The sequence below is a fragment of the Aphelocoma coerulescens genome, unplaced genomic scaffold, assembly GCF_041296385.1.
Source record: "Aphelocoma coerulescens isolate FSJ_1873_10779 unplaced genomic scaffold, UR_Acoe_1.0 HiC_scaffold_283, whole genome shotgun sequence".
NCBI lineage: Eukaryota > Metazoa > Chordata > Aves > Passeriformes > Corvidae > Aphelocoma > Aphelocoma coerulescens.
Window position 1 is genome coordinate 102,588 of NW_027183627.1, and position 22,491 is coordinate 125,078.

Here is a 22,491-nt window from a genome sequence, read left to right on the forward strand (position 1 = left end):
CCATGAGGTTCCATTATGTGCCAGTGGTCATCTTGGTTCCAGGAGTTTCCTTAGTGTCACAATGCTCTCCATGCTTCCATGATTCCCCACAATGTCCCAATGCTCTCCAGGCTTCCATTAGGCCCTGCTTTGCCACAATGGTCCCCTTGTTTCCATGAGGCCCCGCTGTGTCACAATGGACGTACGGTTCCATGATGTTGCGTGGTGTCACCGTGCTCTTCTTGAATCCGCCGTGTAACCATGGACCATTGGTTCCGTGCGGCCTGGCCGTGTCACAATGGGCTCCTTGATTCCATGATTCCCCACGGTGTCACAATGGAGCCTTGTTTCTAGGAGGTTCTGTACTGTCACAATTGTCTCCTTGATGCCATCAGCCCCTGCAGTGTCACAATGGCTCCTTGGTTCCATGAGGAACACAATAGCTTGGCATAAGCATTGAGCAACAGCTGCTGAACACACCTGGCAACATCTGCTTGCATCAAAAGAGGGCGTCAAGCTGACAATGGCACCAGCAGCTTCCATCTGCAACAGACACCCAGGGAAAGGACAGGCTGTGCCAATTTGGACAAATTTGGAGGAAAATATCCTCTGATAGAAGGCAGGTTACACCCAGCCCTCCCCCACCAGGTTCGGGAAAAAAGAATTTTCCTGGGAAGAAAGTGAAAGAGATAAAACCTATTTTTTTAACAAACACACAGGAAAAGGATACCAATGCTAAATATTAAAACCTCTCGCTGTGGAGAGAAACCTGGGATAATTTGAGAGTCCTTCCGTGTTTCGGTGGGGTCTCCTGAAACATCCATAGACAGCGAGGCCCGGGCAAAGAAACAGGGAGTGATTCTTGAGAGAAGTTTCAGAGCTCTTTCTTCTCCAGCCACATGGGCGGGGCACTGCCAAAGAACTGAGCAATCAAGGGACAACCAGGGCCCTCCTCACACAGGGCAACACAAAATAAGCAGTGCTGAACAGGATTAGGGCACATGTGAGCAGGGAGCAGGGAGACCCCCCGTGCCCAGGCCATGCCTCTACCCCAGGGTCCCCTCTCCCATGACCTCATGGCAGGGGGGAGGAACCCCAACACTTCCGGAGGTGTAGTCTCTCTCCTCCTCCTTGCAGCTGGCTCATGGGCCCACATTCAGGGCCCCCACCTCGGTAGAAAATTCTCCCAATGTGGTCTGATGTGGAAACAGTCAAGAAGAGAAGAAGGGAAAAAAACCCCCAAAGTCCCAGGAAAACAAAGTTCAACTCTCCATCTCCCTCCAGAGAAAAGGAGCTGAAAACTGGCTCAAAAGAAACAAAGTTGCTTCCTCTGCTCTTGCTGCAAGCAGAATGCAGAGGAGTGTGTATGTGTGTCCTTGAACAAACGCTCTGAGAAGTTTGTCCGGTTTTTTTTCCTCTCCCCCCTCTCAGGCTCAGTTGAAAGGCACAGAAATGCACAAAGTTCACTTCTGGGCATAGAGCAGCGATAGGGGATACACATGATAAAGTCACCCCAAGACACAGGAACAGAGCATTCAGTGGAAAGACTCCGAGAATTCTGCTCCCAGAGATCATTCATTCCTGCTCACACTGACCCTTGTAGAAAGGGGACATCGTTCCAGGCAGCCTGTACTGAGCATGTGGCTCCTGAGTGGGGTTTGTTGTTTAGGAAACCTGCTCAGGCTTTTCCATTCTTTCCTTCCAAACAGGAAAACTTCTCCTGGGGCTGTGTGCAGGCAGAGCCCTGAGGAGAGCAGGTGGCACATGGTGCGCTGGGCTGGGACAGCCAGCTGCAGAGCTCAAGGGAAGAAGCCCAAAGTGTCACAATGGCTCCTTGCCTTCACATGCAACACCTGGGTCACAATGGTCTCCTTGATTCCATGAGGCCCCACTGTGTCACAATGGCTCCTTGGTTCCATCAGGTTCCGCAGTGTCACCATGGTCTCCTTTGATCCGCACTGTCATCATGGACAATTGGTTCCATGAGGCCCCGCAGTGTCACAATGGTCCCTTGCTTCCATAGGTTTGATGTTGTAACAATGGACTCCTTGCTTCTATGAGCTAGCCTGCTTTTTGCAGAGGTGTCTTTGGTTCCCACAAGGCCCCGCTGTGTCTCAGTGCACCCTGGCTTCCATGTGGATCTGGAGTATCACAAAGGCTCCTTGGTTCCACCAGGTCCTGCTGTGTCACAATGGGTCCTGTGGTCCCTGAGGCCCTCCAAAGACATCATGGAGGCTTGCTTCCATGAGGTTCCATTATGTGCCAGTGCTCATCTTGGTTCCAGGAGTTTCCTTAGTGTCACAATGCTCTCCATGCTTCCATGATTCCCCACAATGTACCAATGCTCTCCATGTTTCCATTAGGCCCTGCTTTGCCACAATGGTCCCCTTGTTTCCATGAGGCCCCGCTGTGTCACAATGGACGCATGGTTCCGTGATGTTGCATGGTGTCACCGTGCTCTTCTTGAATCCGCAGTGGAACCATGGACCATTGGTTCCGTGCGGCCTGGCCGTGTCACAATGGGCTCCTTGATTCCATGATTCCCCATGGTGTCACAATGGAGCCTTGTTTCTAGGAGGTTCTGTACTGTCACAATTGTCTCCTTGAAGGCATCAGTCCCTGCAGTGTCACAATGGTTCCTTGGTTCCATGAGGAACACAATAGCTTGGCATAAGCATTGAGCAACAGCTGCTGAACACACCTGGCAACATCTGCTTGCATCAAAAGAGGGCTTCAAGCTGAGAATGGCACCAGCAGCTTCCATCTGCAACAGAGACCCAGGCAAAGGACAGGCTGTGCCGGTTTGGACAAATGTGGAGGAAAATATCCTCTGATAGAAGGCAGGTTACACCCAGCCCTCCCCCACCAGGTTCGGGAAAAAAGAATTTTCCTGGGAAGAAAGTGAAAGAGATATAATCTATTTTTTTAACAAACAGACAGGAAAAGGAGAACAATGCTAAATATTAAAACCTCTCGCTGTGGAGAGAAACCTGGGATAATTTGAGAGTCCTTCCGTGTTTCGGTGGGGTCTCCTGAAACATCCATAGACAGCGAGGCCCGTGCAAAGAAACAGGGAGCGATTCTTGAGAGAAGTTTCAGAGCTCTTTCTTCTCCAGCCACATGGGCGGGGCACTGCCAAAGAACTGAGCAATCACGGCACAAGCAGGGCCCTCCTGGCACAGGGCAACACAAAATAACCAGTGCTGAACAGGATTAGGGCACATGTCAGCAGGGAGCAGGGAGACGCCCGTGCCCAGGCCATGCCTCTACCCCAGGGTCCCCTCTCCCATGACCTCATGGCAGGGGGGAGGAACCCCAACACTTCCGTAGGTGTAGTCTCTCTCCTCCTCCTTGGAGCTGGCTCATGGGCCCACATTCAGGGCCCTCACCTCGGTAGAAAATTCTCCCAATGTGGTCTGATGTTGAAACAGTCAAGAAGAGAAGAAGGGAAAAAAACCCCCAAAGTCCCAGGAAAACAAAGTTCAACTCTCCATCTCCCTCCAGAGAAAAGGAGCTGAAAACTGGCTCAAAAGAAACAAGGTTGCTTCCTCTGCTCTTGCTGCAAGCAGGATGCAGAGGAGTGTGTATGTGTGTCCTTGAACAAACGCTCTGAGAAGTTTGTCCGGTTTTTTTTTCCTCTCCCCCCTCTCAGGCTCAGTTGAAAGGCACAGAAATGCACAAAGTTCACTTCTGGGCATAGAGCAGCGATAGGGGATACACATGATAAAGTCACCCCAAGACACAGGGACAGAGAATTCAGTGGAAAGACTCTGAGAATTCTGCTCCCAGAGATCATTCCTGCTCACACTGACCCTTGTAGAAAGGGGACATCGTTCCAGGCAGCCTGTACTGAGCATGTGGCTCCTGAGTGGGGTTTGTTGTTTAGGAAACCTGCTCAGGCTTTTCCATTCTTTCCTTCCAAACAGGAAAACTTCTCCTGCGGCTGTGTGCAGGCAGAGCCCTGAGGAGAGCAGGTGGCACATGGTGCGCTGGGCTGGGACAGCCAGCTGCAGAGCTCAAGGGAAGAAGCCCAAAGTGTCACAATGGCTCCTTGCCTTCCCATGCAACACCTGGGTCACAATGGTCTCCTTGATTCCATGAGGCCCCACTGTGTCACAATGGCTCCTTGGTTCCATGCGGTTCCGCAGTGTCACCATGGTCTCCTTTGATCCGCATTGTCATCATGGACAATTGGTTCCATGAGGCCCCGCAGTGTCACAATGGTCCCTTGCTTCCATAGCTTTGATGTTGTAACAATGGACTCCTTGCTTCTATGAGCTAGCCTGCTTTTTGCAGAGGTGTCTTTGGTTCCCACAAGGCCCCGCTGTGTCTCAGTGCACCCTGGCTTCCATGTGGATCTGGAGTATCACAAAGGCTCCTTGGTTCCACCAGGTCCTGCTGTGTCACAATGGGTCCTGTGGTCCCTGAGGCCCTCCAAAGTCATCATGGAGGCTTGCTTCCATGAGGTTCCATTATGTGCCAGTGGTCATCTTGGTTCCAGGAGTTTCCTTAGTGTCACAATGCTCTCCATGCTTCCATGATTCCCCACAATGTCCCAATGCTCTCCAGGCTTCCATTAGGCCCTGCTTTGCCACAACGGTCCCCTTGTTTCCATGAGGCCCCGCTGTGTCACAATGGACGTACGGTTCCATGATGTTGCGTGGTGTCACCGTGCTCTTCTTGAATCCGCCGTGTAACAATGGACCATTGGTTCCGTGCGGCCTGGCCGTGTCACAATGGGCTCCTTGATTCCATGATTCCCCACGGTGTCACAATGGAGCCTTGTTTCTAGGAGGTTCTGTACTGTCACAATTGTCTCCTTGATGCCATCAGCCCCTGCAGTGTCACAATGGCTCCTTGGTTCCATGAGGAACACAATAGCTTGGCATAAGCATTGAGCAACAGCTGCTGAACACACCTGGCAACATCTGCTTGCATCAAAAGAGGGCGTCAAGCTGACAATGGCACCAGCAGCTTCCATCTGCAACAGACACCCAGGGAAAGGACAGGCTGTGCCAATTTGGACAAATTTGGAGGAAAATATCCTCTGATAGAAGGCAGGTTACACCCAGCCCTCCCCCACCAGGTTCGGGAAAAAAGAATTTTCCTGGGAAGAAAGTGAAAGAGATAAAACCTATTTTTTTAACAAACACACAGGAAAAGGATACCAATGCTAAATATTAAAACCTCCCGCTGTGGAGAGAAACCTGGGATAATTTGAGAGTCCTTCCGTGTTTCGGTGGGGTCTCCTGAAACATCCATAGACAGCGAGGCCCGGGCAAAGAAACAGGGAGTGATTCTTGAGAGAAGTTTCAGAGCTCTTTCTTCTCCAGCCACATGGGTGGGGCACTGCCAAAGAACTGAGCAATCAAGGGACAACCAGGGCCCTCCTCACACAGGGCAACACAAAATAAGCAGTGCTGAACAGGATTAGGGCACATGTAAGCAGGGAGACCCCCGTGCCCAGGCCATGCCTCTACCCCAGGGTCCCCTCTCCCATGACCTCATGGCAGGGGGGAGGAGCCCCAACACTTCCGTAGGTGTAGTCTCTCTCCTCCTCCTTGGAGCTGGCTCATGGGCCCACATTCAGGGCCCCCACCTCGGGAGAAAATTCTCCCAATGTGGTCTGATGTTGAAACAGTCAAGAAGAGAAGAAGGGAAAAAAACCCCCAAAGTCCCAGGAAAACAAAGTTCAACTCTCCATCTCCCTCCAGAGAAAAGGAGCTGAAAACTGGCTCAAAAGAAACAAGGTTGCTTCCTCTGCTCTTGCTGCAAGCAGGATGCAGAGGAGTGTGTATGTGTGTCCTTGAACAAACGCTCTGAGAAGTTTGTCCGGTTTTTTTCCCTCTCCCCCCTCTCAGGCTCAGTTGAAAGGCACAGAAATGCACAAAGTTCACTTCTGGGCATAGAGCAGCGATAGGGGATACACATGATAAAGTCACCCCAAGACACAGGGACAGAGAATTCAGTGGAAAGACTCTGAGAATTCTGCTCCCAGAGATCATTCCTGCTCACACTGACCCTTGTAGAAAGGGGACATCGTTCCAGGCAGCCAGTACTGAGCATGTGGCTCCTGAGTGGGGTTTGTTGTTTAGGAAACCTGCTCAGGCTTTTCCATTCTTTCCTTCCAAACAGGAAAACTTCTCCTGCGGCTGTGTGCAGGCAGAGCCCTGAGGAGAGCAGGTGGCACATGGTGCGCTGGGCTGGGACAGCCAGCTGCAGAGCTCAAGGGAAGAAGCCCAAAGTGTCACAATGGCTCCTTGCCTTCCCATGCAACACCTGGGTCACAATGGTCTCCTTGATTCCATGAGGCCCCACTGTGTCACAATGGCTCCTTGGTTCCATGCGGTTCCGCAGTGTCACCATGGTCTCCTTTGATCCGCATTGTCATCATGGACAATTGGTTCCATGAGGCCCCGCAGTGTCACAATGGTCCCTTGCTTCCATAGCTTTTATGTTGTAACAATGGACTCCTTGCTTCTATGAGCTAGCCTGCTTTTTGCAGAGGTGTCTTTGGTTCCAAAAAGGTCCTGCTGTGTCTCAGTGCACCCTGGCTTCCATGTGGATCTGGAGTATCACAAAGGCTCCTTGGTTCCACCAGGTCCTGCTGTGTCACAATGGGTCCTGTGGTCCCTGAGGCCCTCCAAAGTCATCATGGAGGCTTGCTTCCATGAGGTTCCATTATGTGCCAGTGGTCATCTTGGTTCCAGGAGTTTCCTTAGTGTCCCAATGCTCTCCATGCTTCCATTAGGCCCTGCTTTGCCACAATGGTCCCCTTGTTTCCATGAGGCCCCGCTGTGTCACAATGGACGCATGGTTCCGTGATGTTGCGTGGTGTCACCGTGCTCTTCTTGAATCCGCCGTGTAACCATGGACCATTGGTTCCATGCAGCCGTGTCACAATGGGCTCCTTGATTCCATGATTCCCCACGGTGTCACAATGGAGCCTTGTTTCTAGGAGGTTCTGTACTGTCACAATTGCCTCCTTGATGCCATCAGCCCCTGCAGTGTCACAATGGCTCCTTGGTTCCATGAGGAACACAATAGCTTGGCATAAGCATTGAGCAACAGCTGCTGAACACACCTGGCAACATCTGCTTGCATCAAAAGAGGGCTTCAAGCTGACAATGGCACCAGCAGCTTCCATCTGCAACAGACACCCAGGGAAAGGACAGGCACAGAGAATTCAGTGGAAAGACTCCGAGAATTCTGCTCCCCGATGTCGTTCTGGCCCATGACACGGCTGCCATGGCTGTGAGGATGGCTCTGCTGCCGTTCCTGCCTTGGGGGAGGATGGTCTGCAGAGCGGGGCTGCCCTGGGCACTGTCAGAGGGACAGGGCAGGATGGCTCCTGCTGCCCGGGCCGGCTGCAGGCTCTGAAGGTGGGCAGGAGCCAGGGGTGCCCAGGGCTGTCCTGCAGAGCAGCTCCTGCAGCCCTGAGGGCTCTTTGCCAGGCCAGGGCATCTGCCACCTGCCAGGGGCAGCTCTCAGCCTGCCTTGGAGCTCCCCATGGGCTGTGGGGAGGAGTTGGAGGTGGAAGGAGCGACCCCCCTCAGGGCAGACTCCTCCTGCTGGGGAGGTGGTGCTGCATGGCCAGAGCTGCTCTCAGCTTTCTCTTCAAGGGAAGGGAAAGGGGCTCTCAGGTTTGTCTGTGTCACTGAGACTCCTGCACTGCCGCCCTGGGGATCAGCAGCTCTGCCTCAGATCTCCCTCAGGAAGTGCCTCCTCACACTCCTCTGCCTGCAGACAGCAGCAGCAGCACCTTGGCTTGCAGCATCTCCCTTTGTCTGAGCTGCCCTTCCGGCCCTGCTGCCAGGGAGATGCCCCTGGGCAGTGCCCTGTGCTGGGAGGGCTCTGCAGGGCAGAGCTGAGCCCCCAGGGCTGGGCTGGGCTCTGGCAGCACTGGCAGGGACAAGCCTTGGACCCAGAGAAACAGCTGCCAGGAGGCACAACTGCAGGCAGCAGAGAGCCAGAGCAACCACAGCTGCACAGGGAAAGGGAGAAGGGTTTAGAGCAATGGTTTTGAAATTGGGGCCTTCAAAAAGTCACTTTATTTTTCAAGCCCATTTTAAGTACAATCACCAGGAAATAGAGGGAGGTGAAATGAGCAAAGGGCACCTGTGTGGGGACCAGCAGGTCCGACTGCACTGGGGCACAGGGAGCCCTGTTTTCCCTCAGGGCCCCCAGTGTTCCGGCTGAGAGCAACGCTGAGGATGAGGCAGCAGCACAAACCTGAGCTCAGAAATCAAAAAGCTTAGCCAAGTTCCCTCACAGGAGGAGAAGTGGTTTTGCGGGAATTCGTAAGAAAATAGAATAGAATCGATTCAGGGGAATCTGTCCCAGCTTGTCAATGCCTTCTTCCAAGAGTTCACAATGCCCAGAGGGAAGAAATGTCCAACAGCAGCTCCATCAGGCACTTCCTCCTGCTGCCATTGGCAGACACGCGGCAGCTGCAGCTCCTGCACTTCTGCCTCTTCCTGGGCATCTCCTTGGCTGCCCTCCTGGCCAACGGCCTCATCATCAGTGCCGGAGCCTGCGGCCAGCACCTGCACAGCCCCGTGTTCTTCTTCCTGCTCAGCCTGGCCCTCACCGACCTGGGCTCCATCTGCACCACTGTCCCCAAGGCCATGCACAATTCCCTCTGGGGCACCAGGCACATCTCCTACTCAGCATGTGCTGCTCAGGTGTTTTTCTTTCTGTTCTTCATCTCAGCAGAGTATTCCCTCCTCCTCATCATGTGCTACGACCGCTACGTGTCCATCTGCAGAGCCCTGCACTACGGGGCCCTCCTGGGCAGCAGAGCTTGTGCCCACATGGCAGCAGCTGCCTGGGCCAGTGCCTTTCTCTATGCTCTCATGCACACGGCCAATACATTTTCCCTGCCCCTGTGCCAGGGCAATGCCCTGGGCCAGTTCTTCTGGGAAATCCCACACATCCTCAAGCTCTCCTGCTCCAAATCCTACCTCAGGGAACTTGGGCTCATCGCTGTCAGTGCCTGTTTGGTATTTGGCTGTTTTGTGTTCATTGTTTTCTCCTATGTGCAGATCTTCAGGGCTGTGCTGAGGATCCCCTCTGAGCAGGGCCGGCACAAAGCCTTTTCCACGTGCCTCCCTCACCTGGCTGTGCTCTCCCTGTTCCTCAGCACTGCCATGTTTGCCTACCTGAAGCCCCCCTCCATCTCCTCCCCATCCCTGGATGTGGCCCTGTCAGTTCTGTACTCGGTGGTGCCTCCAGCCCTGAACCCCCTCATCTACAGCCTGAGGAACCAGGAGCTCAGGGATGCCCTGAGGAAAGTGATGACTGGATACTTTTCACAAGTTAAAATCTTTCTATTTCCTTCTGCTGTGCGAGGAAAATGATGACTAGGATGCTTCTCAGAAGCAATAAACTCTCTTTTCTGCTCCAGAACCTTCAGAATGTAACTCTTTACAATCTCGGCCTTTTTTTTCCTCTTTGTCCATATTTTCATTGGTGCTTTCTCTTATTCTTTTTCTGGTGTTATTCTGCTTTATATAAAGTACTGTAGTACTACTCCTAGCATTTCTACATGAACATCTACCTTTCTTTTGAAACACAAAGACTTTCAGGAGGCTTCTTCTCTGTGCATTTGAATAAGAGCAAGGGGCTGCCCTGACCTTTGTGTCCAAGGTTTGTTCCTCAGCCCTTCTCTGGCTCTGCAGGGCCTGTGGACTCTGGCCTGTGGGCAGAGCTGGAGGGAAGAGACTCCCAGCACAGCAGCACGGCCAGGGACAATGGCCCTGCCTCTTCCCACCTCTGCTCTTCCCAGCTCCACACTCCCTTTCCCAGCCCTTCTGAGGGTGCAAGGCTGGAGTGCTCGGGCAGCTCGGTCACTGTCCTGCTGCGTGTCCGTGCTGTGACCACAGGCAGGGGCAGGCCATGGGCACTGCTGGGACACAGCCGGGCTCCAGCACAGCAGCTCCATCAGCAAAGGGCATCTCCTGAGGGCAGGGCAGGAAGGCTTCGCTCTCCTCCAGAGCTGCTGTCAGGAATGTGCCCCAGGAATGCCCTGGCAAAGCAAACCCCAGTGCCCAGGGGCAGGGGGGAGTGTGCAGGGGGGGCACGCAGCAGTGTCCTGGCACAGCCAGAGCTCCTGGGATGGACCTGAGGGAGCAGCAGAGCAGGGCCTGGGCTGGGCCTTTGTTCCGGGGACAGCCTGGGAAGGTGCCCAGGGCAAGTGTCCCACACCAGCCCCTGCCACCACCAATCCCAGCACTGGCCTCTGCCCTCACCTGCAGGAGGTTGTTTGTCCCTGCACGGAGGGACACCAAGTGCCCAGGCCAGCAGTCCGTGTTTGCTCTGTCCTGAGGAGCCTTCAGCAGTGCCTCGAGTGGGTGTGGGGAGATGAACCCGAGTGAGCACAAACACCATCAGCAGCACTCGGGGCTGGCACAATTCCAGGGGCACAAACAGTGCCCTGAGGCCACTTCACTCCCAGAGTAATGTCCTCTGGGAAACCACCTGAATTCTTTACTGGGCTGTGCTGAGAACTGCATGGAGAGAAACGTCCAGGGCAGGGAGGCTCCAGGGAAAGTGCTCAGGACAGCCAAGGGCTGCACAGAGAGACACCGGAGTGGTGGGTCTGTGGGGAGAAATCACAGCTGCCTCCCTTCGGAATCGCCCCCAGGACCTGGACAGGCCTGTGCTGTGTTCTGGGAACTGACCTGGAACTGAGGGATGTGGAAAAGGCCTTTGGTGTCAGGGATGTTGGGAAGGCTGGGCAGGCACTGGCATTTGTCCCTCAGGGATTCCATGAGGGTCCTGCCAAGATGAGCTCTGCTCCTCCTTGAAGCCCTTCACGGGCACAGAGGGCTGAGAGACCTTTCCAGGACAGGCTCAGGCCAAGGAGCCCTTGAGTCTCTCAGCCCCACGTCAGTGCCTGCTGAAATTCAATCTCCCTCCCCATCCCGCAGCAGCCCCGCATTTCCCTCCTCCAGCCTTGGTCTCCAGCACAGCCACGGGGGCTCTTGGGGCTCTTGGCTTTTCCTGCAGCCACCGAGGCCGGCTGAGCTCTGCCTTCCCCACACTCAGCCCTGCCCAGCGCAGGCAATGCACAGAAATTCCCTGTCTGTCCCTGGCCTTGCTGCCAGCCCCGGCAGCGGCTCCGCGGCCCCTCTGTGCCCCGCTGCCCCAGCCATGGTGCCACAGCCCCTGTGCAGGCCCAGCCCAGGACAGGAGCGCTGCGGGTGGGAACGGCCCCTGGGCCCTGCTGCCCACAGCAGCCTTGGGGCTCTGCGCTGCTGAGCTTTTGACAGGGTACCCTTCCTTCCCGGAGCAGGGTGAGAGAGCAGAGGAGGCTGCTGTTCTGCTGAGCTCTTTATTTCATAGTCTCACAGCTTTCTTGAAGGCAGAGTTCGAAGGGGGTTACATGATAAAGGCAAGCAGTGACAGCAAACAGCAGGAAAACACAGCTTCTTCTTCCTCTTCTATATGCTCTATATGCTCTATATATTCTGTATGCTCTATTGTCTATATGCTCTTGTCATAGGTTAGCAAGCATAGTCCCGGAAGGGATATCCTTGCTAAGGGGTGCTTACAGCTTCCTCTGGGACCTGATAGAACCTATCAGCTGGCCAGTTTGAATATGGACAATTCTTTAAGCCACTTAAAGTTGTGACCGCCTCTGTGATCCACACTTAAGAATAGACAAACTCCCCCCCCAAGCCCTCTCTCGTTTCCGGCGCTGGCACAGGTGGCTGCAGGCCCCGTGCAGGGGCCAGCAGGCCCGGCCAGGCCCTGCTTGGGCCAGGCCGGGCCGGGCCACGGCCAGCCTGGAGCCATGGGCCTGTTCCAGCCGTGGAACCCCCCCCACTGCCTTGCCGTGGGCAGCCGGAGCGGCTCGGAACCCCCCCCCTCCACTGCGGCCGAGATTCAGCAAAGCGGCACCTCTGTCCGGCAGAGGTCAGGGACCAACAGCGATAAGCCACATTCCAGCTGTGAGGCCGAGGTGAGATTAACCCTTTTATTGCTGTGAAGAGCTGAAAACCTGAGGGAAGAGAGAGAGGAGATGCTTAAAGCTGAAAGTCTGTTGTGAAGCTATGATATATCAGAGTATCCTGTTGTAATTTCATGAAGATATGGGGGGTGGAGTGTTCAACTCGTAAGCAATAGGCAGATGCTGCCGCAGCTGTAATTTCATGAGAAGTTTGGACAGAGAGAGATGAACCAGATGAACCAGATGAGGACTTTTGCTCCAAAGAGGAAAGGAGAAAAACCTCAATTCCTAGACATGCTTCCAGAGATAGTTTTAAAGATGAAGATGACCCTTTGCTCCCAGGGAAGGAGAAGGGCCTCTGTTTTTCTTTGTTTCTGAACAGCTCAACCTTAAAATTGTACCCCAGGAAACTTTCAAGAGTGGACCCTCGAAAGCAGTTGCGGGAAAAGCTGCAAGTCGGGGGAAGGGACTCACATCGCAAGCAGAGAGACTCCTCTTCCTAAATGGACTGAACAATATTTGGAAGTGGGTGGCTGTCTCGGTGTGATACTGTTTTCATAGCATGAGCAAAAAGAGACTTCTCTTTCTAAATGGACTAAACCAGGTTATTATGGAAGTGGTAAACAGACTGAACATCTTAAGGGTTGTCTTTACATTGTCAGTGGGAGAAGGGAGGAAGGTGGGGGGAGGAGGAGAGTTCTAAAGGTGGTATAATTTTTTTCTTTTCTTCTTTTAGGTCTGTTAATAAACTTCTTTATATTCATTCAAGTTGGTGCCTGCTTTGCATTTCTCCTAATTCTTATCTCACAGAAGATAAACAGCAATGAGTATTTTAGACCAAACCACTACACTAAATTGGTGTTTCTGCCCGGTTACAAACCCAACCCGCGACAGCTCTATATATTCTCTGTAGTCTATACTCTATATGCTCTATACTCTATATGCTCTATACTCTATATGCTCTATACTCTAGACTCTATATTTTTTCTTGCAGAAGTGTGGATTATATTTGTTAATTGAACAATAAGATTAACACACAATTCTAGTTTTCCTTTTCTTAACCTATCCTGGTCTAATTCTAACATTCGTAAGCCTTACACCAGTGTTACACAGGTATTACACAGATTTGCAGATGCAGTTTCTATCAGCTCTTATTGTTTATGTGAACACTCCATCTAAAAAATGTGAACAGTGTAATTCTATCCATATTTTGTCTAAAGTAAAGAATTCTGTGAAAAGGTAACACTGCTGCAGTAAGAACTGTGTTTAAGGTCTCTGCTGCAGCTTTTCAATGTTTCAGGCACTCCGCATATATTTCTACTAAAGGTTAAAATATCTATATTTCTATTTCACTTTGGTGTGACTTCATGTATCTCAGCTTGTCCAAAGGTTTTAATTCAACCCCTGTGCTTTGGCTTCCCTCTGGGCCTGAGTCCAGAGGAGCTTTCACTCCAACAAAACAGAACACTACAAGAAAAGTAAATGGAGTGGGAACTCAAGAGAGATTGAATTTTCTCTGATTCAACTCAAGGATTAATGCCATAGACTTCTGAGTGGAAGAATAATTAATTCATTCTCCTTAAGACAATAAATCAAGAGAATAAATCAGACTTTTGTATCAGGTCTGAGGGAGTAGATTGCATCCAACACAAGTTTTTCCTGTAGGATTTTTATTTTATTTTTTATTTTCTCAGGAGGTTGTATCAAGGCAGAAGAATTAAATTCAAGGTATTTGTAGCAAAGAGGTCTCTGCGGAACTGATTTTCCCAAATAAACATATCCCTTACCCCATATTCCATGACGGTAAGATTTTTTAATTTTAGACTCTAGTATATTGTACTGTATGTGTATTCAGAATACTTTGCAACAGTTAAATTTGCTTAAATTTAACTTCAGACATTTACTTAATTTTAAGAATTCACCTAATTTCAGCCATCTTTTAAAAAAGTATTTTCACACTTTTTTTTTTTTTTTTGTCTGTTACCTTTTCTGTGAGGAGGATCATCATTTGGGTTTTCTCTTGGTGCCTCACTAATGCACTCTCAGAGCCATGCTCTGTGTTATTAATGTAGTAGTGGTCCGGGGTTCATGGATGGCTACTGCAGGAAACTTGATGGCCAGTAGTGAAAACAGCAAAAATAATGATGAGAGGAGCCACAGACGTTGTGATGTCTGAGAACTGTGAACTGCCAAAATCAAAAGGTCAGTACTCCTCTGGTTCAGAATGTCCTTCAGTTGGAGCTGGAACATACTTTGGGCTAAGAGCCTGAGCACAAAAGGCTGTAGCACCTATTTTGTTGAGCAGTTCCCTATTTCCCTACTCCATACTCCACTGCATTCCAGCATGTGATTTGCTGAGCTGTAGAATGTCCCTGAGTGGTATGATTGCCTGGAATGCTTGAAAATTTGGCTTCACATTCCTCAGTTTCTTTTCAGCATTTTCTCTGTTCCCCTCATTGCCTCACACCAGCCCCTGTTTTACTTCTAGATGGAGAACGAGGTTACAAAATACAACTTCTCTTCCTGTGTACTTTGAGGGGTTCTCACCTGTAATAATAAATGAAATAGTTTTCATTCCTTTTGATTCCTCCTGGTATGATGCAAAGAAAGGAAAGGTAGCTGGAACTATGGCTTTTTGGGGTGGCTGTTATACCAGAGCCCTGGATCTGTATTAGGGATATTCGTGTTGTCCAGACTGTCTCAGCAGAAAGAGGGAGGAGTGGAATGTTAATGTCAGGAGCTCATCCCTGTCCGTGATTTATTAAAAGAAGCCTAGCTTCATGTCTTTGGCCCTGAATTAAATACCTGCAGTTTGGCTGCATGAGTGTGTATCAATGTATCCCACTTCTGTGCAATGTCTGAAGGCCAGGGAACTGCCTTTGTTACCTCTCCTACTGGCACTGCTACAGGAGAAGGAAAGAAATCCAACTAATTTTTAATCAGCTAACGTGTCCCTTTTGGATACAGAATTCACTGAGAGCCATAAATACAGTGCATGGCTTCAATAAAGCATAAATGTGAATTTTAAACCACACCTGGAGCTGATGTTGCTTGGACTGAATGTGTGCACAGCCCAGTGTTTCTCCTCATCATCCCTATCATGAATTTCTGCCATTTTTCCTCTTCATTCCTGTCTGAACAAAAGCAGACTTTGTGCCACTGAGTTGAGAACATCCTTCTCAGGCTTCAGGAAACTGCCCCATCTCTTTGTTCACCATCTCGAGTGCTTTTCTCACTCCGAGAGGATGGTAACACCACAGGGACTCGTGTACTGACTGTGAGCAGCAAGCTTTGGCCCTGGTGAAACTGAAGGACCATAAGGCAAGGCAGGAATTTGTTAAGAAGTTCTCACTAATCCCTGGATTTGAGGGAATGATGGAATAAACGGCAAACCTTTTGCTTCAGGCACTGGAGCAGATGATTTTTCTAACAAATAATATTGTTTTGAGTGTTACTGAGCTCATTCACGTTGTGAGGGACTTTTTCTTTAAAGAACCATTGATTTCTTTGTACCTGAATAGCACAGCTTTTGAACAGCTGGGTGCTTTTGTGTTCCTTCTCCCGTTTATGATGTCAGTGTGCCTTTTACTGCATATCCAAGGACAGCTTTTAATTTTTCTCATTTTTAGCTTCACTTCCTAGTTTTTACAGTTAAGTGCATTTTTTATGTTGTAGGTCACCTGTCACATTTCCCTCGGGCAGTATCTGTACACTGCAAGTAATTCAGCCTCTCTCTTTCTGTTTCATCTCATGCTAATGGCTGGGAGATGTTATCTGGGCTAGCCAGGCTAAGGAACCTCCTGTTCTTGCCTGATTTTCTTTAGCTGAGAATCCTCTGGCTATCTCACTGCTCCTTGGAGTATCATGTTGCTCTGGGTTCTGCAGATAGTTATCTGAGGTGTGAACTGGCCAGATGAATTGCTGCCCTTTGTAAATGGCTCTGTTTAAATTTCTGTGCTATCTTGGACACCGCTTAAGGTGTTGGGTCCTTCTTGCTTCAGGTGCTGTAAATGGGAAGATGAGAAATTCCTTCCCATCACTGATGAAAGTCCTGGCCAATCTCCGTATCAGGGGAGATCTGTAATGTGATGAATTTCCTTTGCTGCAGTATCTGTGCCACGCTTTTCTCCCTTGTGTTTGATTGTTTATAACATACACAGATATATGTTTTACTTAGGGAAAATTTGGGAGCATGGGGTGTTCATACCTACTTGATAACATATTTTCAGTAGATATAACACATGAATGGAAAAAGGGAAGTGCAGCACAATGAGTGTGTTTTGGGTATCTCCTGCAGATGTTGAATCTGTCCACAAGAAGAGATTTTAAAGAAAGTTTTATTAATGAACATTGCATCATTACTTTTTTTATGCTTGCAGCTGCTAAGAGGGAAGGAAAGTCCCACGTCTCTCTTACACTTGTTGAAACACAGCATGATTTGTTGGTGTGTATAAATTTAAGCTAGCTATTTCTCATTTGACTTCATTTTGCTTTGGGCCAAGGTCCTCTGGAGTAACTGAAACAAAAGTAAAATGTCTGTTCTGATGTAATGATTGAATAAAATGCAAAAGGATAGCAAGTCAAATTAGATCCCCTTGCTGCTCATTGCCAGGAAGAGCTGGTTCACTAAACCAAAGCAGGATGGAAGTGATGAGCAATGTGCTTGCTTAAAGGATTCCTCTCTTGAGAGGGTGATGGTGTCACCTGGATCCTTGCAATCATCATCTGCTGCTTGCTGACAGCCTCTGAGGAACAAGCCTCAATGTCATCTGACCTGTCTGTGACCCATCGGCCTCGGGAAACAGCTGCTTCCTCTCATGCTGCGCTGGTTTGGAAAGGAAGGAAGAGGCAGGAAATTTGTTGACTTTCACCTGTGTGAGTGCTTTGGTGGCAACAAGATTGTGTCTTTTTAGGTAAGAAAGCATGTCTCCCTCTCTTAAAAAGCCTGGTGCTTGTTATCTTTGCTAAGCAATTGCAAAGAACCAATGAAATAGAGAGAGTGTTGTGGTGGATATTAACTTTTAATGATCTTACAGAACAGAGCCTCTCATAATTGGAATTCCTTAGCTCTACATAGGTATTGAAAATAAGAATGTAGTGAAGTTGCTATATACGCTAGCAGATGATTTCCAAACACTTCAACCCAAAGGATTTAAAATTTATTATGCTAAGAAATTGCTTGGGACGTGCAACTCTTAGACAGTAACTACATTTCATGCTAAATAGACATCATCTGGTTATGTTGAAATGTAAAGACTCAACTGGGGTCTTGCTGAAAGCAGTGGTAGAAGTACTGTTGGCTTCACTAAATGCAGACCTGGGCCAGTGGGAACGATCCTGGTGCTGGGAGACAACAAGGTCTGCATGGAGGCGGGGGTGGGGGAAATCACGGTCAGGGGTTGGCCGCAGTATTTTAAGAACTATAAAGGACTTGGAATGGCCTGGGAAATTCTGTTCCGGGTAGAGATGATGATGGGATGGGTCAGCATTTAGGAAATGCTGATTAAATGAAGGGCACGTAGGGAGCTGAAGACATTGTGTTAAGGTGAGGAACAAGACCGGGACACCGCGCTGGGGCCCCGCGCACTTTTCAAGCCCGGCCGCCCCCACGGGCCGGGCCCCGCGGCTCCCGCTGCCGCCCCCCAGCACGGGGCTGTGTCCCAGACCCCCCGCTCCAGCCCCAGGTTTGGGGGCGGCAGCGGACCTGCTGGACGGAGGACGGCTGGAGGAGCAGGAGCGGGAGGAAGAGGAGGGATAAAGGGGGAGGAGCGAGAGGAAGAGGTGGTACAGAAGGGGCAGGAAGAGGAGCTTCCACGTGCATGCATCGCTCTCTGTGTCCGCAGCTCTCGGCTCCGGGAGCATCGTTCCCCTCATCCCGCAGGTGACCGGGGAGGGGCAGCTCGCCTGCGGGGTATCCGCCAGCTCCGAGGGAGTTTTGGGGCACCCCTAATCCTGAGGGGGTGGCTCCGGCACCTCTGGCCCCAGCTGAGCCCCCCCGCCCCCAGCGCCCCCCGGAGCGGAATTTGGGGAGGGGGAGGTGGGGGCGGCCAGGCCGGGCCCCCCCGCGCTGTCCCGGCGGGGGCCGAGTGCGGGCGGGAGCCCCGCGGGGCCCGGCCCTGCCCGGGCACGGCTGATGCCGCCCGCCCGCGCTCCGCACTGGTCCGGACTGGTGCTCCCAGTGCCGTGCGGGGCGGGGCCGCTCTGGGGACCCCCCAGGGCACAGCGCAGCTGCTTTGGGGCTGTCGGCAGCGCCCGGCGCTGGGCATGGGGCGTGTGGGGGCAGCTGGGGCCGCACTGGTGGCACTGGTGGTGCTGGGAGCCCCCCCGGCCGCGGGGTGAGCGGTGAGAAGGGGGGCGGAGCTGGGACCCCAAATTGAGCGAAATGGGGAATGGAACCCCCAAAGTGAGCAGGAGGGGCCTGGAACCCCCAAAACCAAGGCCGGGGGAGGGGAGATGGGGATTGGGGATGGGGAAGGTGCAGAAGGGGGGGGGGCGAGAGGGGGCTGGGACCCCCAAACAAAGCGGGAGAGGGATGGGACACCCAAATTGAGCTGGAATGGGGCTGTGGATTGGGGGAACGCTGAGAAAGGGGAGGAGAGGGGAGGGAAAGGTGGGGTTGGGACAGCAGAAGAGCGGTTCCATGGGGGTGCAGCCCTGTCCCCCAGCACCTGAGCCCTGGAGCGATTCACTGGGGCTCTGGGGAAGGGAGGGATCCACACTGGGGGGTCCCCAACCCCCCTGTCCATCCCTGGAGCTGATCAGGGAGCTTCCCCCACACAGCAGGCCGTGCTGTGGCAGCCGTGGGGCAGAGTGGGTGGGAAAGGGGGGGCAGGGTGGGAGTGGAGGAGGAGTGGGAGGAAGAGGAGGGAGAGAGGAGGAGGAGGAGCTGGAGAACCACGAGGTTCCACCGCCCACCCACTGTGTCCACAGCACCCCCAGCCCCGGTAGCATCTTTCCCCCCATGCTGCAGGTGAGCGGGGAGGGGGAGCTCACCCCAAACCTATCGGGGGGTCACAAGGAGGGGTTTTTTTGGAGGGGTGTTTGGAGCTTGCAGATTCTGGAATCGAGCCCAAGCTGTCCTTGCATGTCCCTGGGAGGGATTTTTTGGGCCAGAGGGGATATGTGGATCTTACAGGACTCCAAAGCTGAGCTATAATTGCCCCTTGGGGGTCTTGGGGGGTTCATGTGAGGATTGCCCGGTACTGGCAGGGTTGGACATTGGCTTTGGGGATCCCCAGGAGAGCGGGGGGCTGGAACACGGGACCCCTGGAGTGGGGAGAGCAGAGAGGGACGATACCAGAGCTGGGGGACCCCCAAGAGCCTGGAGGGGTGGGGGGGCCTGGAGATGAGGTGGGGTTGGGATCTCTCAGCCCTAAAAGGGGCGGTGAGGAGAGGGGGGAGCCCCAAGTGCCTGGAGTGGAGGGAGGCTGAAGAGGGGGACCCTGGGACCTCTGGGAGCCAAAGCAGAATCAGGAAAAAAGGGACCTGTGGGACCCCCAAAACCCCCCAGCATCCCTAAGCAGGACTCCGGAGAGGGGGATCCCCAGGACCCATGGGACCCCCAGCAGCCCTGACAAGAGGGACCCCCAGAACCCCAAAGTGCAGAGACTAGAAAGGGGCAACTCCTGGAGGCTTTTTTTGGAGTCACCCTTGATTTTTTGTTGGTTTTATGGACACCAGGTACCCGGTGACTTCTAAAGATGGACTTGGGCAGGAGGAAGCCCCAGCCCAACACACTCATCCCTTGTTTCTCCCCAAACCAGGATTTCCCATTCCCAGCCCTTGGCCGGATGGAGGAGGAGGCTGTGAGGAAGAGGAAGATGCCCCAGGACCCCCAGGCTGGTGAGGGGGAAGTCAGTGCCCCTTTCCCCCTCTGTCCTGCTCCATCTCCCAGCCCAGCATCGCCCCCGGCTGCAGGACAACCCCGCTGCCGACGCTGTCCTGCCGGGGACGGACTGGGGGGATCTCCTTCCCCTTCCCTGTGGCACGGAGGCAAATCCCATCCTCTCCTTGTCCTTCCTCCCCCAGACAAGGAGCTGAGCACGGAGCCCAGGGAGGACAAATCCCCGCGGCAGAACCTGGTGGAAGAGGCCGTTTTGAGCGGCTCCACGGCGCAGGAATCCAACAGGGAGGAAAAGCCCCAGAGATTCCGCAGGAGGAGGGGCTGCAAACGCAGCCCAGGGTGCTCTGAGGAGGAAAGACCCACCCTGTGCCGGGAAGGCGGCCGGAGATCCAGCCAGAGGTCAGAGCTGGTGGTTCATGAGCAGCTTCACAATGGGGAGAAGCCCCACAAGTGTGGGGAATGTGGGAAGAGCTTCAGGTGGAGCTCCAACCTGATTGTCCATCAAAGGAGTCACACTGGGGAGAGGCCCTATGAGTGTGGGGAATGTGAGAAGAGCTTCAGCCAGAGATGCACCCTGATCCGCCACCAGAGGTTCCACACTGGAGAGAGGCCCTATGAGTGTGGGGAATGTGGGAAGAGCTGTGTCACAATCTCCAACCTACGTATCCACCGGAGGATCCACACCAGGGAGAGGCCCTACGAGTGTCCCTTAGTGTGGGAAGAGGTTTCAGACCAGCTCCCATCTCCTCCTGCACAAGCGGATTCACATGGATGAGAGGCACTTCCGCTGCTCCGAGTGCCGGAGGGGCTTCAAGCAAAACTCCCACCTCGTCACCCACCGGCGCATCCACACTGGGGAGAGGCCCTACGAGTGTCCCCAGTGTGGGAAGAGCTTCTCCAGGAGCTCTCACTTGACCCAACACCAACGGAGGCACCGCTAAGGGAAGCCCTGCGAGTGCCCCGAGTGCGGGAAGAGCTTTGTCCTCTGCTCCAACTCCATCTCCCATCAGAGGACCCACGTTTGGCAGAGCCCTGGTGACCCACATTCCCTGTGATCCAGGTTGGGAAGACCCCTGGCTGGTGCTCTCCACGTTCTCCTGGATCCCTGTAGGCACCTGGGTGAATGCAGGGGCAGGAACATCCATCGGGACTCAGATCAACATTGGAGACTCATTGGGAAGAGCTGATTTTTTACCTTTACACCCTAAAATTTTCATCTGCTCTGTCCAATTGTTTCTTCATGTGACTGCGGAGAGAAACAATGGACTCTACACGATTCGGTGTGAATCAGGCAGAAGCCATTTTATTGATGACCTACTGTCCCTCATATACAGTTCTTGCTTTCCCTACACGCGATGGTGCATTATTATTACTGGTTAAGGGCTATTTTCACACGCTGCTTTATGCTTTGTGATTGGCTCTTGTCTGTGTGTCACACTGTCTGTCGTGTATGTCACAACTGTCCTTCAGTTTGCATTTTCTTATCCTTTTCTTCCTTTGCTTGTTCCTCATTCACATCCTCCCCAGTGCTGCTTGTTCCTTTCTCACAACGTCGCCATGGACTCTTCCCCTGTGTAGGTGCTCAAGTCCTTCTGTCTTACGTGCTCTGGTTCTTCTGTTTTATGGCTGGTTCATGATACGTCCATTTTCTAGTAAAAACATGGTTTCCACAGTCTGGAGGCATCAATGGGTCCCACTGAGCTCCATGCCCACCACAGGCTCCTCAGGGACTCCTTGGAGGAGAGAATTGGAGGCCGGGATTGCACAAAGCTCTCAGAGACTCCCAGGCAAAAGCCAAAGTCCTTTGAAAACCCTGCAGTCCCTGGGAGCATTCAGGAGCCCCCCAGGGCCATTCCTGACCAAGGCTCCCCAGGGACTCCTTCCAGCAGATCCCTGAGGCCACTGGGATGTGGGGGAATGCTGAGGGCAGGACAAGGGGCTGACAGTGCCCAGCCTTGCTGGGGCTGTGCCCAGGAGGCCCCAGGGCCTCAGGACAAGGTGTCTCCTCCCAGCCCTTGGTGGCACAGATGCTGCTGTGCCCCAGGGCACCAAGACTTGCCTTCTCTTTGTCCCCCCTGCCATCCCTGCCTCCAGTTCTCTGCTCTGACTGCAGCCTGGGGACACTTTCTCAGTCGTGTCCCTCACTGGGACCCATGAAAACTTCCAGAAACTTTGAAGTTCAATTCTGACTTGAATCCTTGAGAGGTTTCTGCCAGTCCCTGCCAGGAACTGATGTTCAGGGCCTCAGCACCAAGCCCCGAGAGGGTCATTCCAGTCCTTGTGCTGTGTCTGTGCTGCTGAGCTGGGCCGGGCTCCTGGCACAGAGGCAGCTCCAGGCAAGCGGCAGCGCTGCAGAGAGACAGCTCTGGCCAGGAGCAGCTCCTGGGCACAGCCCAGCAGGGCTGGGGCACTGCCTGCAGCCAGCCTGGGCACAGCACAGAGGCACACAGGGCTTCAACTCAGCCGGGGCTGGGAAGGGGCTGAGAAGTGACTGCAGGAGAATCACTCTCAGCCCCTGGCACAGGAAGCCTCTGGCTGCAGGACACGGCAGCTGCAGCTCCTGGAGGGATCTCCTAAAGCTGCAACATCCCCCTGCCTACGGATTCTGTGAGTACAACTCAGAGCATCTCGAGTGCAGGGGAGGTGAAATGCTCATGAGGCTCTGATGGGCTGAGGGTTTCTGATCACTCCCAGAATATTTCCAATACAAGGATTT

At 52.7% G+C, this 22,491-nt stretch overlaps 1 long non-coding RNA gene across 1 annotated transcript; it reads left to right on the forward strand.

The window, feature by feature from the left end:
* The first annotated feature begins 17,726 nt into the window (after window positions 1-17,726).
* LOC138101402 (uncharacterized) lies at window positions 17,727-20,068 on the forward strand. Its single transcript, XR_011147131.1, has 3 exons — window positions 17,727-17,813; window positions 19,696-19,774; window positions 19,961-20,068. It is a non-coding gene; the product is annotated as an uncharacterized lncRNA (long non-coding RNA).
* The last annotated feature ends 2,423 nt before the right edge of the window (window positions 20,069-22,491 follow it).